The 17,704-nt window shown below is 40.9% G+C and overlaps 1 long non-coding RNA gene across 2 annotated transcripts in view; it reads right to left on the reverse strand.

Annotated features, from left to right (window-relative positions):
• Nucleotides 1-17,704, reverse strand: part of LOC141982575 (uncharacterized) — a 342,639-nt gene that overhangs the window by 57,735 nt on the left and 267,200 nt on the right. For both annotated transcript variants that reach the window (XR_012638124.1, XR_012638125.1), the window contains exon 6: nt 3,106-3,423. This is a non-coding gene — a long non-coding RNA (uncharacterized LOC141982575). The remainder of the gene's footprint in view (nt 1-3,105; nt 3,424-17,704) is intronic.

The following is a 17,704-nucleotide window of genomic DNA, read 5'->3' on the forward strand; positions in this document are numbered from 1 at the left end:
GCACAGAATGTGACATAGGAGTGCTCTAAAAATGAAAGTTTTGTTTTGTATATTTTCCGTGCTTAACGAATAAGCTGCCCCATTGCTCACAGAAGGGGAGTGGGGAGCTGAGCCGCTTTGAGTTGCTGGTCCCTTTAGTTCCCTGTTCCCGCTCCCCCTTTCCACTCCCATTGAGAATAACTTCCGGTTGCTGTGGGGAAAAGAAGGGGGAGACAGTTCCATCTGTGACAGCTCTGATTGGTTATTCTGTCCCAGGAGGAAGGCAAGTGGGGGACAGGCAGGCAGTCAGAGGGCTCAAATTCATTAAAGGGCTATAGTGTCTCCCATCATTGTGAGATTGGCTCCAATCCAGCCCCAGCTGGTGAGGCTATCATAATGCAGCATGTCCTCTTAATCGCAGGGATTTTGAAATTTTTCCAAACCAGGAGTGTTTAATAAAATGTCAACCCAAAAGTCAACTCTATTACTCAGTGCCCATGATGCTGCCTTGGAATCCTTAAACTTGACACTCCCTGGCATAGGCATGTTGTGGAAATTTGCCTTTGGATAAGTAAAAATGGCATAGGTTGTGTTGCTCCATCAAAGTAGGCCATGGGCCAGCTCCTAAACAACTTTCGACAGAATCACACATCTCCATATAAGTCTGGGGTGCCACAATGGTGAAGATGAAGGGATGCTATTTTACATACAGTAACGTATGTAATAAACTATTTAAATAAAATGATTGATACAGCTACAGAGGTTGGTAATGATACAGAATATCAGCTTGCCCGTCCACTCATTTTGCACAGTGATTCAGCAGCATCAATACCAAACAAACTGCCCCACAGGCTTCGGTATGTATCTCGTTTCTCCTCGTCCTCTAATGTAATCATCTTATTTTACTGTGGTATTAACGTCCAATACAAGGCACTTCTAAAGAAGTGAGAATTAACATTTCAAATCCTATGTGACTGGAAGTGAGGGTGGGGGCTAAAATTGTGGAGCAAGGCCCTTCTCACAAAATCTAGAGTCAACAGTTCTCACATTATCAGAATCTCATGATTATAGGATGTTGGGGGCGGTTTGCTGTTGTTTTGGACTTTTTTAAACCACACTTCCCCTGGTCTCCTAATGGTTGTCAGCATCCCTATAAACTTTCAACCTTACTCAAAACGGCTACCATTTCTCCATTCCCACTTCTTCCCCCCAATTAGGATGAAACAGGGCTGACCTCAGTGAAAATGATTACTTACTGGTATCCATAATGTAGAAAATGGACAGGAAACCATGAGAGAACAGGAAAATATGGGCAGGAAGGAAATTGAGGGCACATGCAAGGGAATGTAAGAAAAATTAAGAGATATAAGCAGAAGAGAAAAGTTGTTTTCCATGAGTAGTTTTCTAACCAAAGCAAAAGTGGCTTTAAAATTTAATTGCATTTATTAAAAAATGTGCCTTTCAGTTGCTTTAGTCACAAACCTATATTCAATTGAAAAGTGACAGTACAAAACTGTTGAGAGATTAGAGTATAAGAGGAATTATAAATGGGAAAAATACTTCATAATATCTACTGTATAAATACTGAGGAACTAACAAGATAAAAATTATAATTAAAATTGAGCTGCAAATCATCCTGAAGACACCATCTCTATCTGCATGCATGCAGCAGCTTGTACAAATGGGTTCTCTGTACACGTTTACACAAGTTACCAAAGTGGAAAGCCAGGCATGAGAAATGTCACTCATCTAAGTCTGTTTTGGTTACATTTCCTATCACCAAGCAGACAGGAAGCGTTCTCAGACTCACAAAGAAGCAAACAGAAGTCAGAGCTAAAAGTAGACTCTTTTTCTGCATGCTATTACTCTGAAAGAACGGAAACCATATGGGGATCGGGTTATTATTCAGCTAGTTAGAGCCTTCAGGTGGCTTCAAATTAAAAAGAAAGATTGTCAACAGATGTATCCATCCACTCTACATCCTTTTTTTTATACAGTGTATTAAAACATTATTATAGCTGCATCCACTTGTGCTGCTATAGCCCAAGGTATGCCAGCATTTCAGTATCTGATTGTTACTTTCCTGTAAGAACTCACACACCGAAAACTTAGTTATAAAAATTCACTCTGGGATGAGCCTTTAGGTTTTTTGGAGTGGTCAAAAGTAGTTGTAAGCATTGTAGATGGTTCTACACATTAAACATACTAACTCTGACACAGATACCACTTTTGGCGCTTTCTCGTCTAACGTGTCAGTTATCTGTGCATTTACCAATTCAGCACCGAGTGCTGTATTAGCCTTCTCTTGTGAATGAGCCCATCCGACACGTCCCCATTACATTATGTCCTAATATTACATGCCATAGGCAGCTATACCAGAATAAACACATGTTCCAGCTTTAAGAGTTTAATGACAGGTTAGCCCAGCATTTTCTTGTTCGTGTGTGAATGGTATCAGCATTCATGAAACAGATTCTTGGCACTTGTGTGTGGGGACATGAACAAGTGTCCAAATGAGCACTGGGATAAAGCCTATTAACAGTACGTTTGAAACTTACCAAAATAAATTAACACTTTCAGGCATTTTAGATTTCATTCCTGATTGGTGGGTGTAAGCTGGTGTGACCATCCCCCCGCATCCAAGGGAGGCCACGCCTCCTCGCAGTTTGGTCTGCTAGAGTATTCTCCCAAATGAAGAAAAAACAAGGGGAGAATTTGCGGTTCTCAATGGGCCCCGGCCTTCCAGCATGGCGGGGCAGAAAGCAGTCAAGGCTCTGGCCTGCAGTTAGGCAGAGCTGTAGCAGTTTATCCGCCCAGTCTAGGGGCTCCAGCAGGGGGCGAGCGCCAAGTACTGTTGCTGGGGCTCCAGTAGGGATGCCCGAGAAACGCAGGCCTTTTGTCCTAAGAAGGGGGAATACTGCCACCCCAGGGGTGGGATGGCAGGGGGGACGCAGGCCTGCCCAACTCCATATCCCAGCCCAGGGCCCCAAACATTGGCAAAGTGGTCTGCCTCTGGGTCAGCTGGGATTCCACCTGCAACACGCTGATCGTGTTTCCGGCGGCACCATAGTCAGACAGTATTCTGACTCCCTGACTCCTGCTTCCTATTCTCCCCCTCGGGTGTACCTGCATCCAGGGGTCATCCTCAGTCTCCCCGGGATACTCTGCCAAGGGTAGCGGTAGCAGCTCCTCAGCGTCGGGAGTGGCAGGGCTCTCTGGAAGCTCAGGCTGGAAGCAGCAGTTCTCCTTGGCATCCCACTCCAGCAGCACGGAAGAAGCGTCTGTCTCCTTCTGCAGCTCCCTTTTGACAGAGCTGCTGGGCCAGCCTTTTATACTTCCTCTCTCTGTCCCGCCGCTGCAGAGCGTGGCCCTCCTGGTTCCACCCACCAGGCGACTTGCAGGGTTCCCTCCGCGTCCACCTCTGAGGGAGGCCATGCCACCTCACTACAGTGGGATAGCAGGAGAAATAACTGTGCATTGTGGTGTTTGCTTTTACACCAGCTATTTGAAATGTGAACAGAAAATGATCACAGACATTTTTAAATGTAGTACAGCAAATAATTGATTATGCAAATATAACCTGTTGTAGCACGTGTGGTATTCTTACTAACTCTGCCATCCAAGAAAATGTACATGGAAATCTACTGGCATAGTACTTTAATTCATGAACTTAGTGCCATAAATTAATGTCTATCATCTTATGGGTTAATTTGCAACCGTATAGTGATTTGCAAGGACAGTAGAATCAAAGACTCAAAAGCAAAATATGCACAGAATGCCAACTATGATACTTGTAAATGTAAGCACATCCATATTCATTCATTCATTCATTCAAACACAGAGGATTCACTCATTTCACTTATCAATCAGATTGGTACATAAGATAGCTGTGGGCAGAGGGCAAGATTTCAAAATATTTGTTTATTTTTAATAACACAGGTAATGATAATAGATACTAAACTAGGGCAAAAAATTAAGAACAATTATTTCTTCTAGTTTTCACCCTAGAGGGAAAAGATATTTCCCTTTGCCTGAAATGTCTCTCAGAAATATTTTTCTTTAAATGAAACATTCAGAATTGTATGTTTTTGAGAAGTGAAGCTGATGGTTAAAAATAGGGAATGGCAATGTAGCAGAAAGCCCTTTTAGCCTTGCATATTGAAAGAGCCTTACCCAAAGTTCCTTCTCTTCTATTATCCCACAACAGCCCATGAACTTTTCAAAAACTGCTGCTGAAGACAGCTTGGGGAGGCTTTTAGTACTATTAGGATATTACTTACTGCTTTCCAAATGCATGAAAAGTGACTTAAATGAAAAAAATCATTCCAATAGTATTTGCAGGAGGGACCAGTTGTTCTCATTCATTCAAACAAACTTGAGTACACACTCCTTCAGGCTTTATTATCCAGTCTACTAAACTACCTCTAACAATTGTAGGATCTTTAAAATAATTCAGTTCAATGAACAAGATCTACATTTTACAAGAAATTGAAGTCTGTTTATTCTAACAAGGACTCTAAACTCAGTCTAAAGGCAAGCTATCAAACTTGGCAACATGAGGTTTACCATAATACAGGCTCAAGTTCAAGGCTCCCTTCAACCCCAATTAATGATGGTATTTCATGAAATGTAACCATATGCCAGCAATCCAAGTCTGAACCCAATTTCTCCACTAGCAAAACTTGAATGAATTCAAATCCCTCAATCCTTCCATTTTTTTTTTTTTTTTTTTTTGGCTTTAACAACTGATTTGAAAGGCTGTTTGAGATTCTACTTTTCAATCAACACGTGATCAACATCAGTAATGACTGGATGATCAGCCACAGAGTCCATAGTCATTGGATACCTTCCTGTAGCCTTGCCAAATCGCACACACCCCTCACCCTCCGCAAGTCATATTTTGATGGTCAGTTAAAATACCACTCGAGTTCTTTTCCATGATCAACTGTCATTATAGAAAAGTGCAGATGAATAGACATTGTGCTTGGGTTGATAAGTTTTCATGATAATTTTTCAAAGCTACTTACAGTTGTATATATACAGTTGTATATTAAGCCTCAAAAGCATACACATTGTTATGTTGTATTTAAACTGATAAAAATAAATTTTAGTGTTATGCTCTTTGCTGATCTTTGCCCGATGGCTCCTGTCAGCTTTCTGTGGGCACCCAGCCTCTGAAACTGAATTACAAAGTAACAAGGTGTCTGTTTGAAAGATCGAAGGGACATTGGGATAAATCGTGCCATAACAATTACTGATAATAATTATAATTATTAACACACACACACACACACACTTTATTTCTCTAATATCAGTCTTGGAATCCTAGGCATTAAGATACGGCAGTATGCTTCAGTGTGTTGTTATCTGTTAATCAATAAAATGCTCCCAGTACAAAGATCTCTGAGTGCAAGAACAATACCTCACCTCCCAAACACTACATAAATCATGCTGTCCAATCTAATTAAGAAACACTTACAAAATAAACTAAACACCCACATCCACAGGTAAAGGCCAGCTGGGTTCACACCACGCCATGAAGTTTTGATGATGAAGATGATGAAGACGACGACGGCCACCAACACAACCCTGACTCTGCTGGATCCCTGATGAGCTGAAATCCAGTATCAAGAGTTCTCCATGAAATTGTACTGGGCCACAGAGTTAAATTACTGAATGTTAGCACAAGTACCTAAAAGCTGGCATTTCCACACGGATGAAGAGAGACAGAGAAGAGGTCTTTCAGAGACCTAGGATCTATACTATATAGGCTGCTGTAGTTCCAGTGAGAGAAACAACTAAATCTTCCTCCCAGACTTTTTCTGTACAGACCTTCCCATGGGCTTAAAAGTGTCTTTAGGCTCCAATCTGGGCTCTAGAAAGTTCTTCCCCAGCCTTCTTTAGGCTCTCCAACTCTGTAGTCTCTCTTTTAGGGTTCAATTAGTTTTCTTCCCCTGAATTTAGGGGTTTACGTCCACCACTTCCAGATGTCACTATATAAGAACTCAGGCCCCCTTCTCTTCTGGGTTCTGGTCCAGGAACCCTATATATTCAGTAACTGCCCAATTCACTTGACATGATTGTATCACTTTTTCTCTGCATCACTTCCTTCATGGCCTGCTCAGTTCTAGGCTTCTTTACAGACTTTCCCAGACTGGACACTTCTCCACTCCTCCAGGCCCTCTTTCGGCTATGCTCCAGGCTTCCTGTCTGGAGAACTTGGCCCAGGTTTTTGCAAATCTAATTTCCTTCATGCTGAGCTCCAGCTACTTCTTATATTGTCCACTCAGAGAGTCATATTCCTAGTCTCTTGAACCATCAATCATATGCTCCAGCTGATGACTAAAATTAAAAAAACCTCCTGCCTTAAAGGGACTGTGTCCCTATAACAGACATCCTGGTCTGCAAATGTCACCCCCTCCCGCGAAAGGACCAATGCCTTGTTACAGGGGGCCACCCTGCCATAGTTTCAACTTACAAGCATCACTTATATCTTATCTAGGCAGGACTCCAGCTAACTTGGTCTCATCTAATCTACGATTTAGGCCAAGTTCTTTGAAAGCAAAGATCTGTCAGAATTTGATACAATAAAGAGAAACAGATGTATGTTTTCTACATAATGATCTCACTAATTCATTACACTATTTCCACGAGCAGCCTCTCACATCCTGGACTCTTTCAGAGAAAGAAAATAAGGCAACAGGTCCACAAACAGGTCAAAACCCTTCTGGTCAACAACAACTAAGTCTTTTGGCAGAGCCAAAAGTACAAGCACACCTGATCTTTCTTTCACAGGATGAGCTCAACCACCAAAAAAACTAGTGCAGTCTCATGCAAGACCCAGGCTGAAAGCAAGAGTGAGAGAAACCAAGGAAATCTGGAGGTCTCTAGAGATGATATCAGAGCCAGCTTGCCACAGTCTTCCCAACCTGCAGCAGAAAGATTAGAAATAGAGCGACAAATGGCAAGACTGGCGTCAAAGAACCATTCATCTGATGATGGCATCCTGTCCTTCCACAGGATTTAACTGTAATCTAAATTTACAAAACACCTAGTTTTATCACAACACATCTGTTTTAAACATACTGTTTGAATATCAATAATGAATGTTTTTGATAATATCCATTTTTAGTTTTTTGCTATATAATTTTAAAATTCCAGCTTTGCTGCCATCTTCCTGGCTTTCTTATTGTTCTGTCTGGCTACTGAGACAATTAAGATGGGATTAAGCATGTCAGTGCAAGGGATGGGCACTGGAAAGGAGAGGAAGAGAGAAAATAAAAAGACCACAGCCTGTGCAAAGCAGAGCATAGTTTTGTGGTTGCCAATCTCCAGTGCACCTAACAGGATCAATTATTAAATTGTTCATGCCCTTTGAACCTCATGGGTTATGATCTAAACAAGAATACACCCTGTCACTGATATTCACAGATGTGCAGATGCTGAAACTGTAAGGCTCATTCCCTCGCTTGAAGGGAATCAAAACACCCTGATGACACCTGGTGCACATTAAAGCCAGCTTTGATTTCAAAGTTAGAAATCTAGGGGAATTCCAGGGGGTCATATTTGTCAGGTCACACTTTCCCCTCCAAATGTGGCTTTCCTTTCATATTTTCATTAACACTATCAACCCTAACAAATCTTCTTCTTCTCATTTTTTAGCTCTTCCTGCAATCTGAACCAGCCAGTTCCACCCTAATTGTGTGGAAAACCTGATTAGGAGACATACATAAATTGTATGATAAAGTAGCAAAACAGACCTGTTAAAGCCAATCACACTGTGACCCTGTGTGACCACCACATGGCTATTCTCCTATGTTGAGAACTGCTTGAGCCCAGAGAACAGCACTTGTGGAAAGTTATCATAAACATTTGGAATGCACCTTCTGCTCTTTCTACATGGTTACTGCAGTGAATGTGGCTTTGGCATATGAAAAATGAAGACACCGAGCTACTCGAAAACATAAAAACATAGGAATTGCCAAATTGAATCAGACCAGTGGTTCAACTAGTTTGGCATTCTGTCTTCAAGAGTGGCCAGTTCCAGACACTTCAGAAAAAGTTATCATTACCAGAATATCCTGTATTTGTGGCCCTAAACATGAAAAACTTTAATTTCAAGGTTTTCAAAGTTCAGGGTCTTGAGTTTCTCTTCTGCAGCTGAAAACATACGACAAGAAACACAAAGTAGAGCACAAGCTTCTTTCCTTACTCTGCTCTAGGCTCTTGCTACTTTACCGCCTGTAACAAGCAAAACACAGAACCAAGAATACCTTGGCTTGGCAGATCAATAAAAGGCAAACTGTTTTTCAACTATTTTGTTTAAAAATGTACACTGTCCATTTTTTACATCTCCATCTGTATACCAATTCGGGATACTAAATGGTATCTTACATTTATTTATTTTGAAGGGATTGGGATTTGTCTTCTTTCTTCTAGTCAAAGTTTATGCAGCGATTACTGATGTACCCTACCTGGCCACTATTTTACAACTCGCACCCTCCAGCTTAAATGCAAGAAAAATCACTGGGCATTGTACTTCTTTAAAAAAAGAAAGTTTTCTCTTATTTGCTTAGCACACGCCCTTTACTCCTTCAGCTCTGTTTTGCAAAGCAGCAGCAGCAGCAGATATAGCAGCCAGTCACAGCAACTAGGGACAGAGGAAAAAGAAAGGGCTCAACTGCACCTTAAAGGGTGGGACAGATGCATCCTGTCCCAGGAGCACTGGGAGGCAGCGTGCTACAGGCAGGCACAATACCTCCCACAGCTCCTATGGAAGGCTGCTGTTGCGCCACCCTTTCAGGGAGTGTAGCACATGCCCCCCTCCAAGCCCAGTCAATATGGAGAAGGGTGACAAAGCCATGGCTCTGGCCCCACACTGTGATAGCTATCTACCTTGGATCACTAGCAACACTAGTCTGGAACACATCTTGCACTCCAGGGATCCAGTGCCTGAGGGTTCCTTGGATTTTTTTCCTCACTGTACACCTGAACATGTGCCAGGCACAATTTGTTCCCATGTTTACCCCTTATATATATTTGGGAAGATGATTATATATTAATATCCCATATAAAATGATAGCAACAGATACAGAGCCAAATTCTTCTCTCATACATACTCATGTAAGTACAGAGGAACTCCACTGACTTCCATGGAAACAAATGAAGTCAATGGAATTACTCCAGATTTACATCAGTGTAACTGAACAAAGTTGGGCTCACAGTCTTCAGCACAACATATTCCAGAGCAGGTAGAATTGGGAAAAGCCAGTTGCTCCATTTTGTGAGGGAGAATGTATATTTATTTCATTAAGTTAATTTTTATACAGCTTAGTGTTCATATGTCACAAATTCCAAATCACAAAAATATGTTCATTCTGGAATCTTCTTATTTTGTGACTTAGAAATATTCATTGTCTCTTCATTCCAGTTTACAAAGAGAAGTTTCCAGACGTAGCACTGAGAGCATGTCACTGCTCCACATTCATTCAAGCATCGTTTTAGAAATCTTGGTCTGCTAAATATTTTCTCACACTGGCTGATCAGACCCAGAGCTCGGGGCAGTAATTTACTTTGGTCATTAAAAGGAAAGAACAGAGTGCATTATCAGCTTTAAATAGAAAAGGCTGAATGTAAACTAACACAGCAGCAGTAGTCAGTCTATATTATTCACAATAATTAAAAAAGTCATTCACATCAATTCTGTGGCAGAAATTCTAGTACCCAAAGAATTAAATTCAGAAACTCTTTGATTTGATTCCAGAAAGCATTACTCACTTTTTACTGTCATTGGTATAACATCATTTGCACAATCTTTTCTCCCAAGTATAATATCTGCTCTTTGTATCTCTCAGATTCTCGGCTTAGTTTTGCATATGGCTTTCCTCTGTCTGTGACATTTGCCCTCTGCCCCCTTTATGTATTTTAGGATTTGCTTTCCCCCTCCGCAAAACTTGCTCTTAAGGCAATGGTGCTAGGCAGCTTTTTTTCTTGATGCGTCCACAGCAATGCACTGAAAGAACATTCTTCCACATATGTGAAGAAAGGGATAGTATAATTTGAACTCAAGAGTGTCTGCAAGCTTTATATTATGTATTTCATTTGCTATGTAGGTAAATAGGCCTGTGGTGTATAGATAAAGTAACAGACAGCAGTAGGTGATACACTGCAGTCTGACAGTCACATGATGAAGCCATGAACCCTCATGCACCTGCTCCAACGGTGCATGTAGTCTGAGGGTTTTCCCTGATTGATGTCGGTGTAACTGCTTTGCAGGCTGTGTGGGTGAAGGATGTGGGTTGGCTTTCTGCAGTGCACTGTTCTAAACTTCCATCTGACATTACATAAGGAGAAGAGAGACGGAGACTCTCACATGCCCACCCACACAGACAAACAGACAGATATAAAAATACATGACCTTAAAAGTAGGAAACAAGCAAAAAGGAGGAAGCATCTTTCTAACTAGTGAAGCAAATAAATCATAGATGAAAACACCATGGGCATAAAAACAACGAAGAGCTAACTCCATTCCTGATGGAACACCACTGATGTAAATGGATTTACATTAGGGATGAGGCTGGCCGGTTACCTTTACAAGATTTGTTAGCACCCTCGACAGCTAGTGCTTTGCTCAAAATATTATTAATTTAACCCAGCAATTTAATTTGAGTCCATGCTACCACAGAAAACCAGAAAACAACAACAATCCTGAACAACAACAACAAAATGTGTGTTTAAGTTTGGGCTGGTGCAGTAGGGGAGCATCTGGAAACTAGAGATGAGCAAACTTCTAAAGTTTCCAATGGTCTGTTTGGCTAAACATCCAAAAGGAAGCTCTCGAGCTAGTTTGATTTTACAAAAAAACTGGTTCACTCGTATCCCAAAAGGCAGCAGACCACTCAACAGTCCAGTATTATACGTACACCCTCTCTCTTTTAGAAGGCAGGAACATCGTTATGGTCTCCTGTTCAAGGGCTAATGAATGTCACCATGCTCACATGAAACATTTCCAGTAAATTACACTTAAATATCGTGGGAATACTCTGTTTATTATTTTAAAAAGGTGAGCTCCTGGAACTTCAGAAAGAAAGAATTCCTCCTGCATAAGCCTTCTTTCACCTCCAGAAACACCTTCAGTCCTTGGCAACTTATGTGTTGTTCCATCTGCTCCAAATCCAGTTTTGTGAAGGCAAATTATTCGCTACACTTGTTTAAAAGAAAATGATTATGCTGCCCCAAAATAATATGTATATGTAAGTAAGTCACCTAACTCCCAACTCTATCCATGTTGTACATAGCTACATAGTTACCCAATTGAGTATGGTTCCTTTTAATAAAGTTACAGTACTGGAAGAAACTGAGTCAATACAGCAGCTTGTGGCTGAGGTGAAGGGTGTGAACAAAGGCTGTTCAAAGAAGGCTGTGGATAGAAGTCTCCCAGAAACTTTGGAATTCACTCACAGAAATGTGCTGAAACTTTGGTCACGTGTAATTGCGAAAGAAGAGCCGGAAAGAGAGAGATGTGAGCAGAACAGAGATAGACCTGAATGCTCACTCCAGATCCAATCGCACTCCAACTGCACCCACTGTGCCAGAACCACATACAAGAGAGGTACATAGGCACTGCTACTTTCTATCATCCCTGGGCTACAAATCACACAAAGGGAAAGGGAGGCAGCAGTAAGAGTGCTAGGTGCTATGTCCTTATCCTGGGAGCCGGCCCCTTCAGGGAAGTCAGGGACCAGCCTACCTGTGACTGGCTCCGCCAAGGAGAACGAGACAACCCAGAGCCAACTGTGAACAGTTAATTACCTAGGTGGCCGGGTGGGAGTTAATTAGTTAAGGAACACCTGGGCCTTATAAAGGGTTATGAGGGCTCAGAGAGGAAGCCCCAGAACACAGGGAGGAATCTCCTAAGGAGAGGGACTTTGTAGAAGATCTGGTTAGAGAGCTCACCAGAAAAGGGGACCTCTGAAATGAGCGAGCAACAATTTCTACCCAAGCTCCCCACATCTTCAGCACAGTTCTGTGTACAAACTATACAATCTGGTCCTAAATAATAATAATAATAATGATGATAATAATAATAATAATAATGTGTGTATAATAGACTCTCCAAGGTATATTAAAGCACTATGGAATCCTTGTGTATGGAATTATAAGATTCTTGTAATTTTTCTTAATTTGGGGAATTTTCTTGGAACTATAGCTAGAGATATAGATCAAGATTTGATAAAGTGACCAGTAATTTTGGCTGTCCCACATGAGACAGTTCAAAGGGACCTGATTATCAGAGGATAGTTGCTCAGCATTTTTGAAATGCAAGTTGGTGTAGCAAGTTGGGCACCCAACAATGTGTGGCATTCACAGTCTTTGTTTTTTTGTTTTTTTTTTTGTTTTGTTTTTTTAATCTTTGCCACATGAAGTATTTGCTGTGTAGAGACTTAAAATCCTTAACCACATTTACCCACACTAATACACCTGGAAGAAACAGAATTATTTAACTTTCACTTGCATCAGCAGTCTGCCAGTAAATATTTGGCAAGGGTTATGAAGCAGGTTATTGTAGATGCAATTCTGAAGCTAAGAAATGTAGCTCTTTCCATCTATTTTTCCTCACGCTGACTTCAGTGAGGCATAAAACATACTGATCTTTAGATGTGGATGTTACACTACATCCAAACCCTCAAGTCTTGTTTTGCAAAGTATGACAAAACTTCAACTTTTGTTTGTTGATTGTTAGTGGGAAACCATTATACTTAATTCCTGGTGAAATACCTTGTCCTCAAAAGACTACTGCTCGAAAACATTATGTGCCATGATCTATCCACAAAGGAAGTAACATAGCAGGATATGAACGCTACATACATCTGGGAGAAGATATATGAAAGGTAACAATGATTTTAAATGTCAGCAGCAAAGCCAAGGATTCTAAAACTTCAAACCAGAGGCTGAATCTGGACTGAACTTTCCTGGGTGAAGTAATAAAAATAATTGGCTTTGCATGCCTCATATTATCCATGATCTTGAATCCATCTCTGTTGAATAATGATCAGCATTGGTGTGAAATGCCCATGAATAGATAGGTGAAAGAGAAAACGGAAGTGAAGTTCAATGTTAGAGAAAATAATAATAATAGTAACAACTGTTTAACAACTATGATAATATTTAGCTATCATAGCATTTTGCATCTGTAGATCTCAAAGAGCTTTATACAGCAGAGATTAAGTACCATCTCAATTTAACAGACGGGAAAACTGAGAAATAGTGAGATAAAGGGACTTGTCAAAGGTCATATAGCAGGTTATTGGCAAAGCTGTAAATATGACCCAGGGTTCTTAACTGTAACTGCATTGTCCTACCTGCTAGACCACAGAGAGCAAAAAAATAGCTTATTAGTATATTAGTTAAAAACAATCACCCCTATATTTCCATCCATTTGGGTCTTCCTGATTAATCCAATAACGACTACTAGCAATGTACAGATCTGAGCAACAGAAATTCAGTGTTGCATTGCCTCTCATCTTGCCTTTAACAGGACACTTGTACTTTTCTGTGGCTTTGTCCTGCTTCCTGCAACATCAGACCCCAGGGTGCAAAAAAGTCCCAAATTAAAATTTGTGCCAGCTAAATCATATTTTTTTGCATCACAACACTGTAAATGTATCATCAGACAAGATAGGAATGAATGATGTTCACCCACTTGAAAAATTAAAATGCTGACATTTTTTTCATGGGCTGGTATCCCCAAAGGTGACTAATAGAAACCCACTGCGGCAGTTACTAGCCATTGTCAAAGTGCATAAATATCGATTTGGTGCATCAAAAGCCTCAACAACCATGAAGCTGGACTAGGATCAGTCCCACTTGCAAGAATTTGCTCCAATCTGCTGAGCACCTAGGCCTTCTTGGAAACAAGAAACAAGAGAGACCACATACTCACTACTAGTCCAACACCTAGTCTGCTAAACACATAAGAACATTTGGCTTTGATACTTGGTCCCATATGAAATAACCAAATGCTGCAATAGCAGCAGAAGATGCAACTGAAAGCGCTCAAAGGGAGTGCATGCTAAACAATGCTATAAACTGCAAGCCTGTGTAGAATCTCATAATAAAAAGGTCTGTAGTTTGGAATTCTAATGAAAGGGTCTGGAAAACAGGCAAGCCCTTGGGCTCCATTGCCTTTGTGACTGATGAACTGTCACTGCTGGAATAAAGCAAAAGGGTGGACGCTCCGTTTATTCTTCTACTAAATGGGGATGATGTTTACCTAACTCACAGGGGGGTTGTGAGCTTAATTAATATTTGTAAAGCACATTGACTACCTATAGTAGTCATGAACTATTGCTGTAGGATGTGGTGATATTTCAATTACGCACCACACACACAGATACAGGCTGATTCAGACTAGGAGATGGTAACCAACTATTCAGATACTCCAATCTAATGATCGGTTTCAGACCAACAGATCCAGACACCCTCATTTTTCCAGTGAATGCAAAATGTGAATCTGTGAATCAGCAGTTATTTCAAAATGTAATAGTCAGCCAGTATCCAGCCACACTCCAGTTCACCTCCCCACTCAGTCTTGCAAGGTTCTGACCAAGCCAGAAATTCCACCACTGAAATAGCAAACCTAAATAATGAAGGGGGGGGGGCATCTGAGTAGATATTAGATCTCAACCACAATTTTTTTTCCTTTTTAAAACCTCTCCCCACTTCCACTCAGATTGACTTTAATATCTTTGAAATATCAAAGCAGAGAGGATCTCTGAAACATGTGAGGGGAGACACTCGGTAACTTCCATGTTATTTTTTTCTTTATTTTTCATGTACAAAGTGATTCTTTTTAACAAAGATGATACCCAGAGCAGGGGAGAAGCCAGCTAAGAGTGGGTGCCTTGAAATTAAAATCCCTGACAGGACACAACACTACAATTAAGTAAGTTAACAAACACAACTGCATTTAGAGAAGCAATAAGAAAACGTATCTTATCCTTGAGTGAGAGGAATATCAGAGAGGTTAAAGTAAAAACCACAAACTAACACTTTCCTGCTAAGGAAAAGTCTTTGCAACTCATCAGCCTTGCCTGCATGCTTACTAGCCTCCTATTTGTTCAGCTTTCCCCCTCCTTGCAGTCATTCTAATATTTATACTATTTGGTCAGAATAAACCCCTGCATGGCATTTTGAGTGCAAGATCAGTCCATGAACCAGACTCTCTGTAGAGGGGTGCCAAGATTATTTGCTTTCCCATTACCTTTTAACCTTCACAATACGAATGCTCCCCCAGATCTCTCTTTTCCCCATTCTGTTGGTTTTAAGGAAGAATGAAGTGAAACACTCTCATACCCTCGCTCATGTCCCTTTGGGTCAGCCTTGATAGTCATGTTTTGACTCAACAGCTTTCAGGGAGAAAAAAAAGCAGCACTGACAAGAAATTTGTGACTTCCCAGCCAGGTTGTTTTGGAAGGAAATGTGCTCTGCTCTTTCGGGAAGGGGAAATTGCTTTGTAAGTCTAGACCGAGCCCTTCCCCTTCCATGTCTATTTCAATTCATTGAAGACAAAAAACAAAAGGAAGGTGGAGAACTGAAAGGACCATTGAGCAGAGTTTCCAAGCTCAAAACAGAATTATATGTGGGTTTAAAGAGTGCTTTGGCAGCCCAAACACTGATGAAGCATCAACCAGGGAGAGGGGAGGAGAGACAGGGAGAATGAAAAGACTATGAAATTAGAATGGAATCTAGGACAGGGATTGTGGTAGCATCTGCTATAGTCAAAGTGGAAAAGGAGAGAGGCAAAAAGACAGAATAGGTGGCAGGCAGGCAGTCTGGCCATAATATCAGACTTGTTTGCCTTTACAACACTACAAAGAACGCAACACCAGAAGTGAATGTCTAGAACTGCGCAGGTCATGGAGAAAATGTAAACAAGGTACCAGCAAATTCAGTGCATTTGAAGGCAATATTACTGATGAACACCCAACAGCTAAAGATGTGGTAAAGAATAAAGACATGATGACACCAAGCAGCTGTCAGATAGGATCAGAACAGCAGGAAACTTGAAACAATTAATCAGGTGAAATTAGATGCATTTTAAGAGAAGCCCAGAGGGGCCAGATGAGTTAAGATGTGGGAGAGACCACAGAGAGCATCTTGACAGTTGCACTGAGGCCCAGAAAGAATTAAAACAAGGGCCCAAAAGGAGTGGCCTGAGACAGTAGCACAACTCGTGACTAAAAATGCAGCACAGGTTGAAAGTGTGTTCCAATGCAAGAAGCAAGCTTGGAGCAGCAGCAAAGATAAAAGTGTGAGGGAAAAGCAGCCCTGGAAACCAGGAAATCTAGAGGGGCCTAGTGGAGAGCAGACAGCAAACTGATGTGGCCCCAAGAGATTTAGAGCGAGGTTTAGGATAATGTCAGAAGAATTTGAGTCAAAGCAGGGAGGGAAGCATATTGACAGGGGTTTTTGACAGGGAGACAGGGAGAGACAGGGAGAGTGAGCATTTAAATTGAACTAATTTGTAGAGAGTCATTGACCCTCACAAACTCCTGTTTTATTTACTGTTTATTTTTATGTTTAGGCAGAAAAGATGGTTTTCTGTGTTTTGCTTTTATTTTAATTTTTTATTGGGGGGGTTTTGGGTGTGTGGAGGAGGTGAATGGAGTACAAAGTTTGACTCTTGTAAAGATCTTAATCGTTTTCATATTTAATACTTTGAGTTTACTTTTTGGACATAGAGGTAGCTGGCACTGTGATATTTTTCATATGGGAAAACAAATGCGGGCCTAGAAAGCAGCAGTGCTGTGAGCTGAACACATCGGATGACTCAGGGTCAAAGTTCAACCAGAGCCCTAGGTCTAAGAGAGGTTTTTTTCTTACTGGGAAGCAAACTAATATACATGATTGGACTCTCACCTTTCTGGTCTCTCCATTAATAAAAAATAAAAACAAACAAACCAGTAATAATCTTGCAAAACCCTTAGCCTTGTGCTTTTAGCCAATAGCACATTTCTTAGTTGTGTGTGCGAGTGAGAGAGAGAAAATCTGGCAGCACATCATTTAAGAATTCATAGGAAGAACTGTTGCAAATGCCAGCTAATATAGCATATTTCTTATCCTGAGGTTGCACTGGGCTACAGCCCAGTTTCCTTAAGTCCCAAATTAAGAAAGAAAAAAAAAACAAAACATTTTTCTTGACTAAGTGCCAAAAATGATATTTTCCCTCCTTACGCAAATTTCTCTGGACTAGAGATGGAATTGATACCTCTGAGTCATCATCTTCTTTCCCTGAATCAGAACATCATGCAGATGATGTAGTGTTTTCAGCACTGACACTTTAAGTGGCCTGGCTCTCTTCCCTTCTAAATCACAGAGTCAGGTTCGGGAGGTCAGTTTTGTAAACAAGGTTAGCAAATTGCTATTAAGTTGGTCAATTCCAGTAATCAGCATCAAGGTAATGACAGTCACTCACTCACATTTCCCTTCAACAGACCAGAAATTGTTGATCAGCTAAATCCATCCCAAGAAGCGTTTGATTCAGCACAAGTAAATGCAATTAGGTCGCAGTTATTTTTTTCTTAAAGCTGGAAACTACACCTGCATATATAAAATCATTTAAACTAGACACACCCCTCTAGCTTTAACATTTGGAGACACCTCTAAGCCTATCACAGGTTTTAAGGAATATATTTGGAAAGTAAATAATGCATGTGCTAACTTT

The sequence above is a fragment of the Natator depressus genome, chromosome 2, assembly GCF_965152275.1.
Source record: "Natator depressus isolate rNatDep1 chromosome 2, rNatDep2.hap1, whole genome shotgun sequence".
In the NCBI taxonomy this organism is placed as follows: domain Eukaryota; kingdom Metazoa; phylum Chordata; order Testudines; family Cheloniidae; genus Natator; species Natator depressus.